This window comes from Cynocephalus volans, chromosome X (assembly GCF_027409185.1).
Source record: "Cynocephalus volans isolate mCynVol1 chromosome X, mCynVol1.pri, whole genome shotgun sequence".
Classification (NCBI taxonomy): Eukaryota; Metazoa; Chordata; class Mammalia; order Dermoptera; family Cynocephalidae; genus Cynocephalus; species Cynocephalus volans.
Genome location: NC_084478.1, coordinates 164685550 through 164706606, shown reverse-complemented (window position 1 = coordinate 164706606; position 21057 = coordinate 164685550).

Genomic DNA, 21057 nt, shown 5'->3' with positions numbered 1-21057 from the left:
CCTACTGCCAGCCCCCCTCCACCCCTCATCACTAACTTGGTGACAGACCCCCAAGGCAGAGTTATGTAGGCAGAGAACTGACACCTTTTCCAGGCTGGACCAATCAGCATTCTTGCCCAGCATTTGGGACACAGGACTGATTAAGAGGAGTCACACTCTCTTTCACTAGCTGAAACAGAGGACTTGGAAACCCAGGGGATGTCAATGATCATGTTCTGCCGTGTCAACTATGAACAGGTACATTCAGGTATAAGCAAAAAGAAATCATAAAGTAGACACACAGAGAGGAATACAGGTACTAAATGGAGAGAGTCCTTCTTGGGTTCTAGTTTCCTTGGTGCCAGTTCATTCCTGGCAGATATCCCAGACTCTAGATTTCTCAATACAATGTAATAATCTTCAAACCAAGTTATGTTATATCCATAAGTCATTTGAGTTAGAATTCTATTACTTGCAATGAGGAGTCCCAAATTAAACAGATTTGGAGGTCAGGGGGGCAGTCTGAGCTAGACATACCATTTGGTGAGTTATTGGTGTATAGATGATTTGGTACCAATTGAAAGAACTCACCATATTCAGCTGTTCTCTCTTTCCTTGACACATAGTATTACTTTTCAGTCTCACTTGCAGTTAGTTTGGGAAATATGTCTAGTTTTGGCTGTAGAAGTGACACATGTCACTGTAAAGTTGGAGGCAGTTAAGAGGGAGTGGGTTTTCAAGTTTCCATATTCCTTGGTGCAGTGGACCTTGAAGCCTTGTCATGAGATGGTGACATGCCAAAATGTCATCCTCGGTCTCTGCATTGGCTATGAGCAAGAAATAAACCATTGTTGTGTGCTCAATCTCTAAGATTTCATGACTAGTTCATGACTGTAACATGACAGCTCATTCTGACTAACGCAGACAGTAGTTGAAGTCATGGGAAGATCTGGGACAGAGTCTTGAGAACACTGATAGCTAAAGTTCAGGTAGAGGATGATTGGCCAAGAAAAATTATGCAAGATCTGTCAGGATGGTAGGAGAAAAACCAAGATCATGGGGACTCCTAAAATCAATGTTAGTGAGGAGTTAATGCAGGAGGACATGCCCAGAAGTCATGGAAATTCTGCTGAAAGGTTGATTAAGAAGAGGATGGAAGAGAGTCTGTTGGATCCCCAAACATTTCAATCAGTGGTGACCTTGACACAATTGGAAGAATTTGAAGAATGAATGGAGAGAGGAGGAACTGAGTATAATGTGTGTAGATTATTTGTTCATTTGTTATGTTGCAGCAAATAATGGAGGGAATATTTGGAGGAACATGTGGGATCCAACAGGGCTTTTCGGGTTTTTTGTTTGTTTTTCTGAGATGAAAATCACTTGAGAATATTTAAATGTTGACAGAAAGACTAGAGGAGTAATGGATATTATTGGCTAACACATACTAGGCATTGCCTAAAAACTTTTCACATGTAATCTCACTGAAGGCTCACAGCAACCCTGTAAGATGGTACTTTTTTGTCTCCATTTCACAATTGAGATCATGGTAGTTTTGAGAGATTAAAAGGCTTGCCCAGGGTCCCACAGCTGTTAAGTGACAGAACCAGTGTACAAAGCCAGGCAATAAGAGCCTTTGCTTTTACCTACTCTGCTTTGGAGATGAGGAGATTAAAGAGATAGGTGTGGGGTAGACCCCAAGCTTTCTAAAGGTTCAGAGGAGGAAGTGGTGCTGTCCAGGGTACTGGTCATTGATATAGCACACCTCTCCATGGTACCAGCAGGTGAGGAGAGAATGTGGCAGAGGCACTCAAACATATGGACTGGGTTTGTGAACTGCTGAGGGACGCTATTTTCTGACAGCATCTATTTTCTCTGTAATGCAAGAGGTTAGGTCACACACTGAGAGTAAAAGTGTGAAGTGGGGCAAGGTGCATGAGGAGGGTGGAAAAGATTTGAAACAGTGGGTACAGTGACTGAAGGAGTAAGCTGGGTTAAGGACCCACTTGAGGTCAGTAACCATGAATTTAAAGTGGAACCAACCAGACTGGTTGCATGAATTTCTCCAGCAGTGAGCAGCTGTGGATAGAATAATAGCAACTAACTTAATTGAATACTTAGCATGTATGAGGCATTGTGCTAACCTCTTTTACACGTGTTACCTCATTAAATACACTCAGTAACTATGAAATAGGTTCAAGTGCTCATTTGAAGAAGTCTGCTAACTCATCTTATTTCAGCTGGAGCTAGGCTTTTGTTTTCCTTTCTCTGTCACATCCTTACATCATCAGCCACCAAGTCTTGCTGATTCTTTCCTCATACTTTCTTGGTCTTGAATCTTCTGCTCTTCATTCCCAATGTCACTCCTCTGGCCAGGACTATGTGACCCCAAACCTGAATGACTGCAGCTGGCCTTCTCATTGGCCTTTCCATCCTCAGCCTTGGCCTTCTCCTGAACATCTTTCATACTGCTACAAGAATAATCTACTTTAAGGAGCATTTGATTTTGTTCCTCTCAGGCTCAGGAACTTGTAATGGCTTCCCACTACATCTCAAATCAATTTCTAAATCTTCAGATTAAGATTTAAGACCCTTTATCAAGTGACCTCACTATTTTTCACCAATGTTATTTAGTATTCCACACTATTTTTTGCATAAAGCCTTCTAAAAGCAAAGATTACTCATGATTCTGAATCTTATGAATTCTATGCTTTTATCCCATTTCATGACTTCAGGTTTACACTTGTGGGTGGAAAATAGCCACTAGTTAAAGAGTCAAGTCTAAATATTTCTCCCAGGTTTTAGTCTGATATACCTCAATGTGTTTGGGCACTTATAACTGAGAACACCCAAATCTGGTCTCATCCTGTCCTTACAATCCCTGTGCCTGCCTCAATCTACTATATTTTTGTTTAATGTGCAAATGATTCAAGTGTAAATTTCAATGAATATTTACATACACATATACCCATGTTACTGCTGCCTATATCAAAATATGGAATGTTGTTATTGCCTTCAGTTCTCCCTAATGCACCTTCCCAGTCAGTACCAGCAACCAGAGATAACCACTATTCTGACTTTTATCACCATTTATTAGTTTTGCCTGCTCATATAAATGGTATCATATTGTAGGTACTGTTGTCTTTCACAAATATTATATCTGTGAGATCCATCTGTGCCATTGTATCCATCAATAGTTCCTTTTTTACAAAGTTTCTCTGGAGTATTTCATTGTATGAATAGAACACAATTCATTATTCCATTCTACTGTTGATGGGATTTTGGGTTTCAAGTTTGGGCTTCATAACTATGATATTTATATTTTTAATACACATCTTTTGGTAAGCATAGCCATGCATTGATCCCAGAAGTGGAACTTTTGAGAATAGGTATATGTTTAATTTTACTAGATGCTGTAAATCAGTTTTCAAAACTGGTTGTACCAAATTACATTCCTACCACAGTGTATGAGAAGTCTCATTGTTCCACACCCTTGCCAGTGCTTGATATTGTCAGCCTTTTTAATTTTAACAATTCTGTAGGGAATGTAGTAATATTCCACTGTGGTTTTAATGTGCATTTCCCTAATGACTAAGAATGTTAAACACCTTTTCATATGTTTATTGGCCATTTAGAAATGCTCTTCTAAAGTGACTGTTGAAGTCTTTTAATTTTAAATTAAAGTTTTAAGTTAAATTAAGTTGGCTTTTTCTTCTTCATTTGTAGAATTTCTTTATATATTTTAGACATGGGTTCTCTGTCAGATATACATGAATTAACATTTTCTCCTAGTCCTTGGCTTGTCTATTCACTTTCTGAATGGTATATTTTTTGATAAACAGATGTTCTTAATTTTAATGAAGTCACTGTATTAATCTTATATTTTATAGTGCATTTTGTGTCCTGTTTAAGAAAGTCTTGTCTACCCCATCCCTATTTTGACCTTTCCCTCTCCATCAACTCCTCAACAACTAATTAGTCACCAATTCTTATAAACCATACCTCCAAAATACATTCCAAATATGTTCATGTTTTCCATATCCACCTTTAATATTGTAGGTAAAGATACCATTATCTCTCACTTAAGCTACAACACTCACCTCCTAACTCATCTCCCTACCATGAGAATCCTCTCCAATCTATTTCCCATACTGAAGCCATAGTGATGTTTCTGAAATGCAAATCTGACGATGTCACTTCCTTGCTGAAAAGCCATCAATGCTTATTTATTTATTTTTGGGTAAAAACTAAATTCTTTTCTTATCTTTTCTTTCTTTCCTTATTTTATTTTACTTTATTTTTTGGTGGCTAGTCAGCATGGGTATCCAAACCCCTGACCTTGGTGTTATAACACTGTGCTCTAACCAACAAAGACTATATTCTTGAACACACCTTTAAGATATTAAAAGTCCTTCATATTCTGGTTCCTTCTTGCCTTTCTTGCTTTATCTATCCATTAACCCTACTCACCCTGCTGTTTAATCAGTCACACTGATTAGTCAGTTCCTTGAATGTGCTATTCACCTTCTTGCTTTTAGGCCTTTATGCGTGCTGTTCTGGAATACCTGGAATTTCCTGCGATACCTTCAACCAATACTCTGTCAAAACTGGGCCAATTCATACTCATACTGAATAGCTTACCATAGGATTCACCTCCTCTGTGCACATCTTTGAGTTACCATGAGTGGGCTAGATGACACTTCTAAGGGCTCTTATAACACTAAATGCATACCCTCATTACACTGCATTGTAAACATCAGTCTATGTGTCTGTCTACACCACTAGACAGTAAGCACCGTTAGGGTAAGTACTGTGTCTTATTCTTTTGTGTATCCTCAACTTTGACAGTAGTGTCTGGCACATAGTAAGTATCCAATAAATGAATAAAGAAATAATGAATGAATGAATAAGTCCATACCTAGGTAGTTTTCTCTAGTTCATAGAATGGTTCTGTGCCTTGCTAATCCTCTAATAGAAATTGTCTGCTGTCACTAGCACCAAAACTATAGTTTGCAATCATTGTCTCCAGGTAATTAACATATTTTTCTTAAAGCTGAGAGGAAACCAGGGCTTCTGGTCAAGATGGCAGAATAAACGGTCCCCAGCATCACTATCTCCCACAAATCAACTAATTTACAACTATTAAATAGCAACAACAGCCAAGCTGGACCGCTAGAGCTCAGGGGAAGATGAGGAGAGACGTATGGAGTACAGGAAGGTGGGAGAAGGCACGATAAGAGAAAGAAAAAACTGCTCTGACCATTTGGAATACTGGCCATTTCCAGGTTGGAGCTGCTGAGCACATGGGGCAGGAGCTGGCAAAAGCCATAGCTGTGCCCTTCGGATGAAGTTGCTTAGAGGCAGCAGGGCCGAAGAGGGCCTTGGTGGCCCCCAGGCCCACAATACCACAAACAGGGTTCCCATGAACCCACATAGGACCAAGGAGCAACAACAAATAAAAAAACAAGGACCCACTCAGAGGTTGGTAAGTCATTGCAAGATACTGGAGCATGGCCCATCCCATTGGAAGTGTTTGGAGCATGGGTGGTGGGGTAGACAGGCCCACTGGGGGAACACTGTGGAAAAGCAAGGACATCTGATCTGCACCCCAATCAGTGAAGGACCACTCAGAGGAGACTGGTCAGGAATATAGAATTGCATTGGGTTCAGTTTGATGAAAAGACTCAGGTCCAGAGCAGAGTTTCTACACACCCAGGTGCAGCGGATTTCACTAAACCCAGAAGTACCTATAAAGTCAACCATTAAAACCTGAGCTGCACAAAAAGCCTTCCCCAGGGAATCAACAGCAAAGCAGCAATTTAGCTCAACCACAGAGCTCAAGTACTGGTCCCCTTAGGAAGTTGCCCCATTTTAGAAGTAAGCAAAGGACAACAAATTAGTTCCAGTGCAGAGTTTAAGTGTGGGAACAGCAAATAATACAACACAGAACTGAAAGAAATAATAGACTACCCATTGGGGCCTACCTGGGGTCCTGAGGCTTGGAGCTGGGGAGCAGACCTCCTCCCACAGCCAGGCACACCACCAATGCTCGGGGACCTCCCAGGGTCCTGAGGAATGGAGTGGGAGCCACCAGCAACTAGGTAAAGAGCATGCCAAAAACATCACCTCCATATGGGTGGCCCACCACAGCCACCACAATACCTACAGCTGCCATGAAAGCAGCTAGATGCCACAACCACCACGCAGATGGTCTGTCAGCCACTGGAGTGCATTGACACAAGGAGAGGCACCAGCAGAGACCAAAGGAAAGAAGAGGATGTCTCTCTCCACAAAGCCTATTCCAGAGAGACAGAAGAAGCACCTGCTCTGTGATCAGATTAGGGGACCTGAGCACACCACTCAGCATTGGACAGATCATCTAGGCACAAATCAACAGAGTAACCATTACTAGTTCAGAAGGAGAGAAGAAATCTAGGGTTATCAGAGGTGGGAGGGGGAAGGGAGAGGAGGATGGGGAGAGATTGGACAAGGGGCATAAAAATGATTACAATTTGTAACAGTATGTATGCTAGTAATATTGATTTGATCAACATATCTCAATGTTGAGCCCCCAAAATATGTATAATCAATTTCGTTTCAATAAAAATTAAAAAAAAAAAAAAAAGCTGAACAGAAACTAACACTGCCCTAACCTCCAAGACTCCAGAAAGCCACTAAACACTCTTTGGTAGAAAGCAGTCATCAACGTGGGAAATTAAGGATGACACTAGCCAAAGATGAAGAGTGGGTTTTTGGAGAACATTTCTGAAAATGCTGAGGACACTAGATAATTACAGGAAGGAGCCTACTCAGGAAATAAAGAGAAGAGGGCAAACATACATGACGTTCTGTTCAGGGAAATGTCAGAACATGGTGACAGATGGACTGTGAGGAACAAAGCATATTTAGGAGCCAAAAGTTACTCTCCAAAGGAAATATTTCATTTCTTTTTCCCACAAAGAGGTCTAGCTTCTTTATCCATTAGATAGCTCATAATTTAGTACTATATATGGATATAAGACAATACAAATTTGGGGCTTGCACATTCAGACCTCAGAGCATCCAGGCCTTTGTTGGCAGTATGGAATCAGTGGGTCATTGGCCCTGAGTGGAGCACAGAAATGTCTACAATAGCAGTGCCTCAACACAACAATCAGAAAATACCAGGAGGATACTTTCACTGGAATGGGCTCCTTTCTCTTCACTCACTGTTAACATCACACTTCATTCATTCTTTCATCTAATTCAACAAGTATCTATTAAGTATCTACTATGAGCTGGGCACTATTTTTGGTTTTGTAGATACTGTATCAGACAAGATAAAGTCCTATAGAACTTACATTTAGACACACACTCACACACACACACACACACACACACACACACACACACACACAAGTAAGTAAACTCAAAAGATAATTTTAGAGAATAATAAGCACAGAAAAGAGAGGAGAATAAATAATGGGAATTAGGATGCTTTCAGCTGTATATAGTAGAAACTTCAACTCAAAATGGTTTAAAAAATAAGATAATTTATTATTTCATGAAACAGCAAGTCCAGCGGTAGGGTAGGCTCCAGGGCTGGTTCATCGGCGGATCAACAATGCCATTGAGGATCCAAGTAGTCTCAGTCTCTGCTTTGTCTTAATCTGATCTCCAATGTGGCAGCGTTGGGAGCTGGTTTGGATCATAGCGGGGTAGATCCCTCGTGAATAGATTAATGCTCTCCCTGTGGGGAGGGGTAGTGAGTGAGTTCTCGCTCTATTATATTCTGCCAGAGCTGGTTGTTAATAGGCGCCTGGTACCTCCCCTTTCTCTCTCTTGTTTCCTCTCATCATGTGATCTTGCACCTGCTGGCTGCCTGCCATGAGTAGACACAGCCTGAGGCCCACAACAGATGCAGCTGTCCCATAATTGTGAGTCAAACCTCTTTTCTTTATAAATTACCCAGTCTCAAGTATTCTGTTACAGCAACGTAAAAATGGACTAATAAGTCATCTTTAGGATTGGCTTTGTCCTCTGATTGGGAGCAAGATGCTGCAGCAATTCTACATATCACCTGAAGATACAACAAAATCCAGAGTAGCCTCTCATAAAAATAGAAAAAAACCTTATTGGATGCTAATGAAGCTTAAATAAGCTTCAGAGTCCCTCACTTGCACATGCTCTTTCCAAAGCACTAGGAAGGGCCTAACAATGTGTTCAAATAATCTTAGGTTTTTGTAAAATTTGAAATAACAAGATATTTGAACCACATTAGTTAAGGCCACTATCTCTCCCCCCGAAATCTCTTCTGGCACTGGGAATTTTAGGGAAGTGAAGGTGCTGGACAGAGATCATAGCATAGCATTATATGTTCTACCATGTCAAGCACCAGGAACATGTGGTATTGAAGAAGAAACAAGGCATGAAACATTCAGAGCCAGATGGTAGCTTGGAGAAAATCCTTCCAACCATCAAATATGTAAAATTATAAGAAAAAAAATTTGGTTTTCATTCACATTTACCAAAATGGAAGTTCTCTCCTGTCAGCTTAATTATAAACATCCATTAGAAAGCCTTAGATTGCTTGATATTCCATCTAAGGAAGAAGAATGAATCACATAAGACATTGGAGAAATAAATTTAAAATTTCTTTCTAATTTCCATGAACTGATGACCTTGCCAAAGATAATACAAAACAGAATTTGCCACTGCTAGGACACCAACCACAAACTGGTCATGAGTGTTGTAAACTGAAATAGTAATCTCTGCACAAAAGTACCTGAAAAGGCTTTTTTTCATCATACATAAATGAAAGTTGAGAGAAGTTTTTTTCCAAATTTGACAACAATCCTAAAAATTTACCTGATGTTACTAACATCAAGTTAGGATGCTGAAAGTAATGTATCTGAATTATTTATCAAAAATAAAATTTTAATCAACCTTATTAGAGCAAATACTAATTTATTGTTCTGTAAAAAATATTACAAAATTAGTGTCATTAAAAGAGATAATCAAAGAGTATCAGCCAAAAAATCTAGGGAAAAAAACATAACGGTCTGCCAGGCAATTTATAAAAACAATGTGTTGTTTTGCTGAACTTGTGATGTCAGATTTTTTAAAAGTCATAACTTGTGATTTATTTTCTCATTTTAAATATAAAGTTTTATAAATAGTTTTATATTTGCAATTTTGAGTTATTGTTCTCAAAGAATGCCCTCCTCAAAAGTTCCTACATGATCTGGATCCACTAATACTACTCAAAAGACAGAAAAGTTTTCTCCCAAATTCTGCAGCAAGCTTCTCCTCATGTCCCATGATATCCATTTCTTACTTATAACTATACCCCTTTGGCTGAATGTGCCAGAAGAAAACCTTATGACCATAAGGACTAGTTTTGCTTGAAATTAATGGCCATTGACTTGGGTGAACCCTTAATGCTACCTTGCAATCATGTTTCTTTAGTCCATTCTCTCTTCAACTCTTCTGCAGAGCTCTTTTATACTTATGTGATGATTAATGTTAGATGTCAAATTGATTGGCCTACTGGATGCCAAGATAGCTGGTAACATATTATTTCTGGTTATGTTTGTGAGGGTATTTCTGGAAGAGATTAGCATTTGAATTAGCAGACTGAATGAATAACATCCACCCACGATGGGTGATGTGAGTGAGCATCATTCAATCCGCTCAGGGCCTAAATAGGACAAAAAGGTTGTGGAAGGGCAAATTCATTCTCTCTTTTCTTGAGCTGGGACATCAGTCTTCTTCTGTCCTTAGACACTGAAGCCCCTGGTTTTGCACCTTTAGCCTTTGGGACTTCAACTAGCAACTCCCCAGTCTCGAGGCCTCTGGACTCAAACTGAATTACATCACTGGCATTCCTGGTTCTCCAGCTTGCAGATGGCAGATCATAGGATTTCTAGGCCTCCATAATCACATGAGCCAATTCCCATTTCTTTCTCTCTTTCTCTCTCTCTAAATGTGTGTGTGTTTGTGTGTGTGTTTCTAAATATATATATATATATATATATATACCAAATTTATATATATTGCCAACGTATATCTATATATATACACATATCCTATTCATTCTGTTTCTTTGGGAAACCCTTACTAGTATACCCTCTTTTCTTTTCCATACCTCCAACATTTCCTCACCCTCCTTACGCTCAGCTGATGACCTTGCTTCCTCTTTCAATGAGAAAACAGAAAAAAAGTCCCACAAGCTCCCACCTGCTTGATTTTGCACGCAGAAGCTCCTCCTTCTCTCCTGCTACTAAGGATGTACTGTGTGGTGTACTCCAACCCCTCTCTCATAACCAAGGACTTTGTTCCAATAAATCCCTCTCTCCTGCATCATCAAGTTTTCTTTCTGTCATGGATCAGTCTCATGAGCATATATATATGCTGTTATTTCTCCTATCTGGAAAAATTTAAATGAAACAAACCTTTTCTTGACTCTGATTTCCTCCATTTTTATTTTGTTTGACCTTTCAATAGCCTTTGACACAGTGGGTTACTCTATCCTCTCTGAAATGCTTTCTTCATTTGACTTGCATAAAACCATATTTTTAGAGTTTTCTCCCTGCCTTTCTGCCCATTCCTTCCCTGTCTCCTTTGCTCGTTCTCCTCATCTCCTACACATCTGAGCTTATGGGCTTATTTCTTAGTCCTCTTGTCTTCTCCCTCTACAATCAGTCTTATGGTCATAACATCCAGTTTCAAGACTTAAATCATCTGTATGCTTTTGACTCTCAAATTTATATCAGGACCTCTCCCTTAAGCCTCTATAAGCAGCTGCCTATTTGATATCCCCATCTGTATATCTTACAGGTATCTCAAACTTAAATGTCCCAAACTGAACAAACCCACCCCCACCCCACCTTACCCCCAAATCTAGGTTATCCTGCTATTTGCCTAATCCAGATAACAGCAACCCCATTCTTTCAGTTTCTCAGGAACACTATTCTTGGTATCATCCATGATTTCTCTCTGGTTTGTTCATACCTCACATTTGATTTATTAGGAAATTCTCTCAACTGTATCTTCAAAATGTATCCAGAATCCAACAAGTTCTCACCACTTCACTGTCACCACAGACTTTATCTGTTGCCTGGATTACTGCAATAATCTAGCCATGCGACCTATTTCTGCCCTAGCTTCTTGCCTTTCCTCTCTATTGGGATATAAGCTCCATCAGGGCAGATATTTTTATTTGTTTTGTTCATTGGTATATCCCCAGGACATAAAACAACAGCGTCTGGTATATAGAGGGTGATATGGTTTGAATGTGTCCTCTCCAAAATCCAGGTATTGCCAATGTGATAGTATTAAGAGGTGGGGACTTTAAGAGGTGATTAGGCCATGAGGGCTCATCCCTCAGAAATGGCATTAGGTGCCCTTATAAAAAGGCTTGATGGAGGGAATTAATCCCTCTTCCCTTTCTGCTTTCTGCCACGTGAGGACACAGTGTTCCTCTCCTCTGACGGAAACAGCATTCAAGGCACCATCTTGGAAGCAGAGACCAGACCCTCACGAGATAATTGAACCTGTCAGGGCCTTGATCTTGGACTTCCCAGCCTCCAGAAATATGAGAAACAAATTTACATTATTTATAAATTATCTAGTCTGTGGCATTTTGTTATAGCAGCACAGACTGACAGAAGGTTTGCAGAACATACCTGTTGAGTAAATGAATGAATTGTCCCAAGTTGAGTCTCATACTTATTCCTCAATCAATCACTGGCAAGTGAAATAAAATTACCTGTAGACCAAGCAGGCCCATTCCTGGAGCTGTGGCAGCATCAGCTTCCTTTAAGACATGAAATTGAATGGGGGAGGGATAGACACATAAGCAAAAGCAATGTCCCTTTAGGAAGGGGGGATTCATGCTGTGTAGGCAATCAGCAAGGTCCACTACATAAGACGAAAAGATAGGGCAATAGGAAGGATGCTTTAGATAAGGTGGTAAGGTAAAGACCTCTCTGAGTAGATGACCTTTTATCTGAGATCTGGAAGATTAAAATAATGACAAAATCTGAGGAAAAAGCTTTCCAAGCAGGGGGAACAGCCTGTGCAAAGATCTTAAAGCAGATAAGAGCTTTTTTTGTTGTTGTTTCAAGTACTGAAAAGAAGGCAGTTTGGCTGGAGAGCAGAAAGCAGAAGGGAAGAGTAAGATGGAATGAATTTGAAGAGGGAAGCTGGGCCATCTCCAAGCCTTGGAAACCAAGGTCAGCCATGTGAGGAGATAATAAGAAGTCACTGACAGGTTATAATCAGGGCAGTGACATGATATATATTATGCTTCAAAGCACTGACTTTATCTGCTGGGTGGAAAATATTTTATAGCAAAGCCAGATCAGGAGTGGGAAGACCAAGCTACCAGCCCGATTGTAAATGTTAGCATGTCCCCTCCCCTCTCTCTTTGTAACAGCGTCCAACTGGCTTCACTGCCTTCACACTCTGCCCCATTCATTCCTCGTCGTATTGCTGCCAGGGAAACCTTTTTAATATTACTATTCTGCCCATTATCATCCACACAATCCCCGCTCCCTGCTGGCACAATCAGGTCCAAACTTTTTATATTCCATTTGCCAGGCTGCACATGTGTACCTAGAGAAAGGGCACTTTATCTAATTTGCAGAAGAATACAGACTAGTGGTGGATCTATCCTTTTCCACCTTTTATTGTCTGACTCTAATTCACCATTCAGTCAGCTAAGACAGCACCTCCCCTCAGAAGCAGGAACCACATTTTGCAAGTTATGTGACTCATGTCTCTCAGAATCATGCAATGTGATGGCCCTGCCTGTATTAGTCTGTTTCAGTTGCTTATAATATAAATACCTGGAACTGATTTAGAAAGAAAACAAAATTTATTGCTTACAGTTTCAGAGGCTGGGAAGTCCACAGTGCAGGAAATACACCTGTTGAAGACCTTGGTGGTGGTGACAGTGACCCAGAAGTCTCATATGGCAGAAAACGGCAGAGCAGAGACAGACTAACTTCTCATGTGCTCTTCTTTTAAAGCCCTCAGGACCACGCCTATGACCACCATTATTAGTCTATTCACTAGGGCATAGTTCTTACAATCTAATCACCTCTTCAAGGCCCCACCTTTCAATTACCATAATAAGATTTCCCACCCTCAACAGTTACAGTGGGGATTAAGCTTCAATGACTTTGGGGGGGGGGGGCATCCAATCTGCTGCACTGCCTAAAGTGCCAGACTGTGCTGGGTGTACCTCTTCTGCCTTCCGATAGGCCTAAACCTACTGAATCATTTGAGGCTTCCTACTTGCCTTCCCTTTTGTTCTAAAAACTGAGTGCCTCCTGTGAAGTTTTCTCCTCTTCCACCTCCTCCTTCTCTTTCTTTTCTCCATCTCTTTTACACTACCAGTGTCTTTATAGAGCCTGGCACAAAACAGGTTGCCAGTATTGTTTTAAAAATTGAACAACTAGAGTGGATTCCCTGAAGGGTAAGGACCATGGTTACCTTCTCTTTATGTACACAACAATAAAGGGCATTTGCACAGAGTAACTACTCAATAAATGCTCATTATATTGAATCACACTATTTAGTTAGAGGCTTTCTGCAAAGCCCGTTGTTATGACTGTAATGGGGATTTGTGTTACAAAGCACTGATCGAGGCCATCACCCAAAGCTAAACTTATACTCCCACTCAAAGGGAAAGGAAATGCCTTCTCATGACTCCTCCATAATGACAAAGTCTCTGTAAGTATCCTCCTAAAGCAAACACTGAGAATCACACTCAAAAATGGATCAAATTCTAGCTCTTGCAATATCCAGATCCACATTATGAAACACTAAAATATATACCTGAAGACATTTTCCAAACATTACCAACCTTAATAACCTTCCTCCCCCTTGGGAACTAAGAGGCTTTGGTATCCCTCAAAGATGTGAGATTGGTTGTGGGAGAAAACATGACCCCCCAAAAAACAAAAATGCCTGAAAAAAGCACTTAAAGTGCCAATCCACCAGCCATTTGTGGTATAGACTCCAATCACCAAACAATATGCAACTGACTAGAATATTTTTGTCAGTATCCAACTTCTGATTTTGGTGTGATAGCATGTCATGATCTTTAGCATAATGTATCAAGTTACACTCCGGAGAAAGAAAGCCATGGTTCGTTACTGTTAGGGGTTGAATCATGTCCCTCCAAAATAAATGTCAAAACCCTAATGCCTAGTACCTCAAGAATGTCACCTTATTTGGATATAGGGTCTTTGTAGATGTAATTAGTTAAGATGAGGTGATACTGGAGTAGGGTAGGCACTAATTTAATATGACTGGTGCCTTTATGAGAAGTAAATTTGGGTACAGACACAGAGGCACAGAGTGAGAAGGTCATGTGACAGTGGAGGCAGAAATTACAGTGATGCAATTACAAGCCAAGGAACACCAAGGATTGCTGGGAACTACCAGAAGCTAAAAAGAGGCATAGGAATGACTCTCCCCTAGAGCCTTGAGAGGAAGCATGGCCATGCTGACCCCTTGATTTTAGACTCTGGCTTCCAGAGCTATGAGAGAAAACATACTTTGTTACAGCAATAGAAGGAAACTAACATAGTACCTCAAGCCCTTTTAAAGGAGTGAAAAGGAAACAAAGCAGGGCAGTGCATTTGGAAGGGCACAGGGCTAGGCAGTCAGATGACCCGGGTTTGAGTTCAGTTCTGTTGCTAACCTGTGATCCTGAACTGGTGTAAGACTCAGTTTCCTCACCTCTACAATGGGAATATGGCTTGGAAAGCTTACTTTATAAGACTTATCTGTTGTGAGGATCAAATACAATAATGTTTGAAAGCCATTCAACATCTGTAAAATTAATCCATATGTGAGGTATTATTACTACCGTTAGAACTAGTCATTTATTTGATTTGGATGAATCCCCAAATAAGATTAGTGAATTTGGCTTGTTAAAAATAGCATTTAGAAAAAAGCCCTCAAAATTAGGGAAGTCTACTATGAAAGAGAGGAGCCCCAGCATTCTGATGTTATTGTTCTTTTGTTAACAATTCAGGATGTCAAATAATTAAGTCCATCCATTTTTTTTTTAATATCTGAGAAAATTCTTTCACTACCTTGACCTTGTTAGACAAGAGAGAATTCCTACTACCTATAAAAGGTTTCTTTTTCTATATATGTTTTTTTTTTTTTTCCATTTTGGTGACACCCTCACAAAAATCTTTGATTTTTTAGTGAGTTTTAGTCACTTCTATTATTAAGAAAACATATATCAAAACCCCATTTGTGTAAGATTTCAAGTGTAAGAATATAACACAAAAACAGAAAAGTGAGTCATAGTTGGCTAAAGGCGACCTTAGATACTCCCAAAATGGAAAGTTGAATCACTTTCTTAAATGAAAAAGAGGGAAGAGATCTAGCCCACTTCCATCCTCAAGCCCTCTGCCTTCAACAGCCCCACTCATCACACATACTTACATGCATATAAAGGGCGGGGGGGGGCTACTAATGTAGGGAACTAAAAATACATACCAACTGCTTCAGGACCTTCATGCACTCTATCTTTCCTAGTGATGCTGGGACTTTCTAGATTTAGTATGCTGTGTATCCTTACAGGTGATGACTAGAAGTAACAACTGAAACCATTGCATAGCTTTGGCTTCTAGTACTCAAGACTATTCAACATTTAAGTAAGAACTGGGATAACAAACAGAAGATACCTGTCCAAACAGAATAAGCATCAAATAAATTTCTGTTGCTGCTACTCATATCAAAACTAGAAAAGCAAATGTGTCCATTGTATATTCCAAAAATCACAATATCCCTATCTGGGTCACCTTTCATAAAACAATGATGATGACAACAATGACTAGGATCATGATGAAGATGAAGATGATTATGATGATGATGATGATAACAGTGATAACAATAACACATAACAATTACTGAGGGCCTTTGTGATGGTTAATTTTATATGTCAACGTGACTGGGTCATGGGGTGCCCAGATTAAACATTATTGCTGGGTATGCCTATGAGGATGTTTCTGGATGAGAATAGCATTTGAATAAGGGGACTCAGTATAGAAAATCATTCTCCCCAGTGGGAGTGGACATCATCCAATCCATCACCTAATCCACTGAGGCTCTGAATAGAATAAAAGGTGAAGGAAGGAAGGACTTGCCCCACCCCCTTTTTCTTGCCTCACTGTTTGAGCTGGGACATTTCATCTCATTTTCTCCTGCCCTTGGACTATGATTTATCCCATTGGCTCCCTTGGTTTTCAGGCCTTTGTATTCAGACTGGAATTACACCGCCTGCTTTCCTGGGTCTCCAGCTTGCAGACAGCAGATAATGGGGCCTCTTGGACTCCATAATCAAGTGAGCCAATTCCTCATAATAAATCTTCTTTTATCTAACCTATTGGTTCCATTTCTTCAGAGAACCCTGATCAATACAGCCTATTATGATTCAGAAACAGCACTAGGCACTTCACATGCACTTTATATCAACTTTAATTCAATTTTAAAAGTTTAACACTCAGGCCACTGAGGCTAAGAAACACGATGTGACTTCCTCAGTGTCATGCAAGTCAGGACTTCAGCCCAGGTTTGGGTGGGTCTTTTTTTAAAAAAATTTCTTTATAACAAGATGAAAAAAAAAATCCACTTTTTAAAATATGTTTGCTCATGCACATGAAATGGTATCTCCATTTCATAGATGAAGGAACTAAATCTCAGAAAGATTAAATAACCAGCCCTACACCACAGACCTAACAAGTGGCGAAGCCAAGGCTGTACCAAGATCTGTCTGTCTCCAACGTCTATATTTCTACTGGCTGATCTCCTTTTAAAAAAGCATAGTAAATTGTTTGTCTCTCCTCTCCTCTCCTCTCCTCCCCTCTCTTCTCCTCTCCTCTCCTTTTCCCCCCATCTCCTTCCTTACCAGAGCAGACATTTGACTACACACAAAAAAGGAAAACCATTGGCCAGAAGATGTTCAATACCCAAAATATGCAGACATCAGAGCACCAGAGCACCAGGGTGTATATTCTACCAGAATTAACATTCCAGCCAAACCCTAAAAAAGGCATTACCCAGAAGATACATGGAGGCAAAGGGTGCATTGGTGAGGGCTGTAGATCATAACAGAAGACAGTGGAGTGGTTTTCCCATCCTCTTTGCAAAGTAGCTGCTGAATGACCAAAGCCATGTAGATTCTTCCAGGAGAAAGTGGTCCAAAGTAATTGGAGGAGCATCAGTTACCAGGGATGGAAACAAAGTTATCAAAAAGAGGTCTGTGGGAAATCATGTCATGAGGCATGTTTTGAGAATCCATTGTTGATGCTTGACTCAGAAGAAGTACTCAGGTAGTTTCAGGCCTTTGGATTGTTGAAGAACACTGAACAGCTAGTAACACAAGGCTCTGCTCAAATAGAACCTTGACTGGCATCTGTGGTAGCTTCACATCTGGCCTCCTTTCCATGACTTACTACCATAGACTCCATTTTCACCTCAGTCTGTTAGGCCAACTTGGTCTCCAGGGTAGGAAGGTTGAAGGTTCCCAGGTAGAATATCACATGTAACTCCCAGAGGAAACCTTAAACATCTCTGTTGCAGCTTCTATTGCCTTAGCAGAAGCTTGGGTCCTTTAAAATGCCATTGTCTAACAATAATCTTCAGTGGAGGACACTCATCTTCCCATAGCCCTCCCATCTCAGGGCCAAAGGATAAGTTAACCATTTCCCTGCTCCCCAGTGTAACTTCCCTAAACTTTCCTTAGCAACCCCTCTATCCCTGAAGCCCCAGCCATCTGGTTAGTCTATCCTCTTCTCATCTACTGCATTGTTAATTTATAAAATAAACAACCCACTGAGCATGTAATGTGTACCTGCCACTGGGCTATATACTTTGCATACATTGTCCTAAGTAATTCTCACGCTGCCCTGTGAAGTATTTATTATTACCCACAAGGGGTCCTACACCCTTTCCAAGGTCACACAGATAGCAAGTGGTTGCATGGGTTATGATCTCAGATCTGTATTGTTGGTTTTGATGTCCATCTTAACCTGTGTGAAGAAACTAACCTGCATAAGGAAACAATGACAGTCCAATATGGAAAGTGCAATAAGAGGGCCATATACATGGTGCAATGTGGGAACACAAAGAATGACATGTAGAAGCTGCCTGGAGCACTCAAAGAAGGTTTCAGAGAAGAGATGAGTTTCTGAGATACGAATGGTGGTTCCACAGGTAGAGGTGGAGTAAGGAGGAAAAGGATTCTATTCACAGGGTGCAATATGTGTTAAGGCATGAGTGCTCACACATCACTAAAAGAAATATGAATAGTTCATCTGGCCAGAATGTTGTATCTATGTGAGTGAGTAGCAAGAGACACTGTTCAAAAGGTAGGTGGACCAGGCCGAGTTATGAGGAGACTTGGATACCTTGTGAGGGGGCATAAATGTCTCCTGAAGGCAGTGAGAATTAATCCACATAAAGACTGATCAACTTAAAACATGAAATTTTTACTTTTGAAAGCTTATGGTGACAATAGAGTCAGGGACAGATTTTAAAGGTTTTTGCCAGGAGGCCAGGATGCCAGTTAGAAAACTGCCCATCCAGGTAAAAGAGGATGGTGGTCTTGTGACAGACAGAAGGGAACAGATTCAAGAGATACTAAGAAAGAGCTGAGTAAAATGGATAACTACAATTTTAATGTGCTCAAATCAATAGCTTTTCCATATACAAGTAATAGCCATTTAGATTATACAAACGAGGAAAAAAATGCCAACACATTAACAACACAAAAGATAAAGACCAAAGGATAACATTTAGTAAATCCTTGAAATTATCATTTTGAATAGTCCTATGAATAAATTTATAAAACTCTATAAAGGGGATAAAAGAATACTTGAATTAAAGGAGAAACATATCTTGCTTTTAGATAAGAAGACTCAATAGTGTAAAGATATTAATACCCCATGTACTAATCTAATACATAAATTTAATGCAATCTCAATTAAAATTCCATGAGGAATTATTTTGAGAAACTTGTATCTAAAAAGTTATCTGGAAGAACAAGCATGCAAGACAATATAGTTCAGTGGTTGAAATCATAGGCTTTTGGGTCAGAAAGACCATGTTAAGTTTTGGTACTCTTCCCACACATGCCTAGCACTAGCATCATGGACTTCGGCAAGTTTTTTTAACCCTTCTGTCACTCAGTTTCCTCATCTGTAAAATGGAGATGATAGCAAACACATCCTAGAGTAGTTGTAAGAATTTAATGAGACAATGCATGTAAATAAAACCCACTGCCTTCCATGTATTATGTGCCAAATAAATATCAGTTATTATTAGGACTAATGAAATGATTAAATTAGATTGAACCACGTAAAACTGCCATTTTTGTAGGTCAAAAATTGTGAAATACTGGCAATTTCGTGTGATTCAACATAATATAAAATAATATGACAAAGATGCAATATTCCTCATATATAAATACTTGAACAATATTGAAAAAAATACCCTAATAAGGAAATGAGCAAATAACACAAACACACAGCACACATATTTTTTGTTTTCCTTAATCAGTATACAATGTAGTTGATTTTCATGCCCCTTCACCAAGTACTCCTTCCCCCCCGCCCCCTCCCCAACAACATCATATCTGTTCACTTAACAAGTTCAAGGAACTGTGACTGTTGTGTCTTCTCTCCCCCCATTTATTTGTTTCTATATTTATTATTTATTTCTAGCTCCCACCAATAAGTGAGAACATGTGGTATTTCTCTTTCTGTGCCTGACTTGTTTCACTTAATATAATTCTCTCAAGGTCCATCCATGTTGTTACAAATGGCAATACTTCATTCTTTTTTATAGCTGAGTAGTATTCCATTGTGTAGATGTACCACAGTTTCCATATCCACTCATCTGATGATGGACATGTGGGCTGGTTCCAACTCTTGGCTATTCTAAGTAGTGAAGCAGCACACATTTGAAATGGCCAATAAACATTAAAAAGTGGTTCCATCGTACTAACAATAGGAATATATAAATTAAAATAATTATGAGGCATTATTTTGTACTTATATTGGCAATAAATTTTTGACAACATATTAAGTATTTGCAAGGCTATGGGTTTACAGGCACATCCATCTTACTGGCTGCTTAGTGTAGTGGCTAAAAAACATGGATTTCAAGAGCCAAAATACCTGATTTTAATCCCAACTTTACCATAAAATTAGCTGTGTGAATTTGGGAATATAATCATACCTCTCTTTGCCTCAGTTTCTTTATGTTTAAAGTAAGGTTGGTAATGTCTCTAACTCATAAAGGTCGTTGTGAGGATTAAATGAGTTACTCTAGTAAAAGGCGAAAGATTTATGCGATCTGAAGAGAAACCAGAGTATAATGAGTTACTCTAGATAGAACACTTAGAACTGGGCCCGGCTCACAATAAGTAGCAAGTGAGTTATTTTTCTTTTAAATCATCATTACTGTTATTATTGGTGGGAGTGAGCCATTGAATAGTCTCCAAAGCTCCAAACCTGAAAGCCATTCTAGATGTCTTTCTCCATCATCCCCATACCCAAATGATCACATTCTCCCTCTTCAGTGTGAAAACACTGAAAAATGCATTTATGGGTTCATTTCACTGAAATGGCATTTCACTGCAATTCGGGCTCTCAATATCTTATCATCATTTAATAACCTCATAGTTACATCCAATTTATCCTGTATCTTCCCTGTCCCCTCAATCCACCTTTCCATACCACTACTAACTTTTCCTTCTTAATGCCCAGACAGATCCCTGCCATCTCCTGCCCCCAAACTCACAATGCCTCCTAAGTGCCTACAGAATAAAACATGGAGTTCAAGACAATCTAAATTTCAATTTGCAAATTTGTGTCTCCATGACTTTCCATATGTTGTGCTCTCAGCCTTGGATGCTGTTACTTCCATTCTCCATCTCTTGCAATCATGCCCTTCCTTTAAGTCAAAGCACAAGTGCCCTTTTCTCTAGGAAGCCACTTAGATCACTTGATCATCAGGTCCACTTTCCACCCCCCACCAAGTCAGATTTACTTTATTCTATATTCTGGG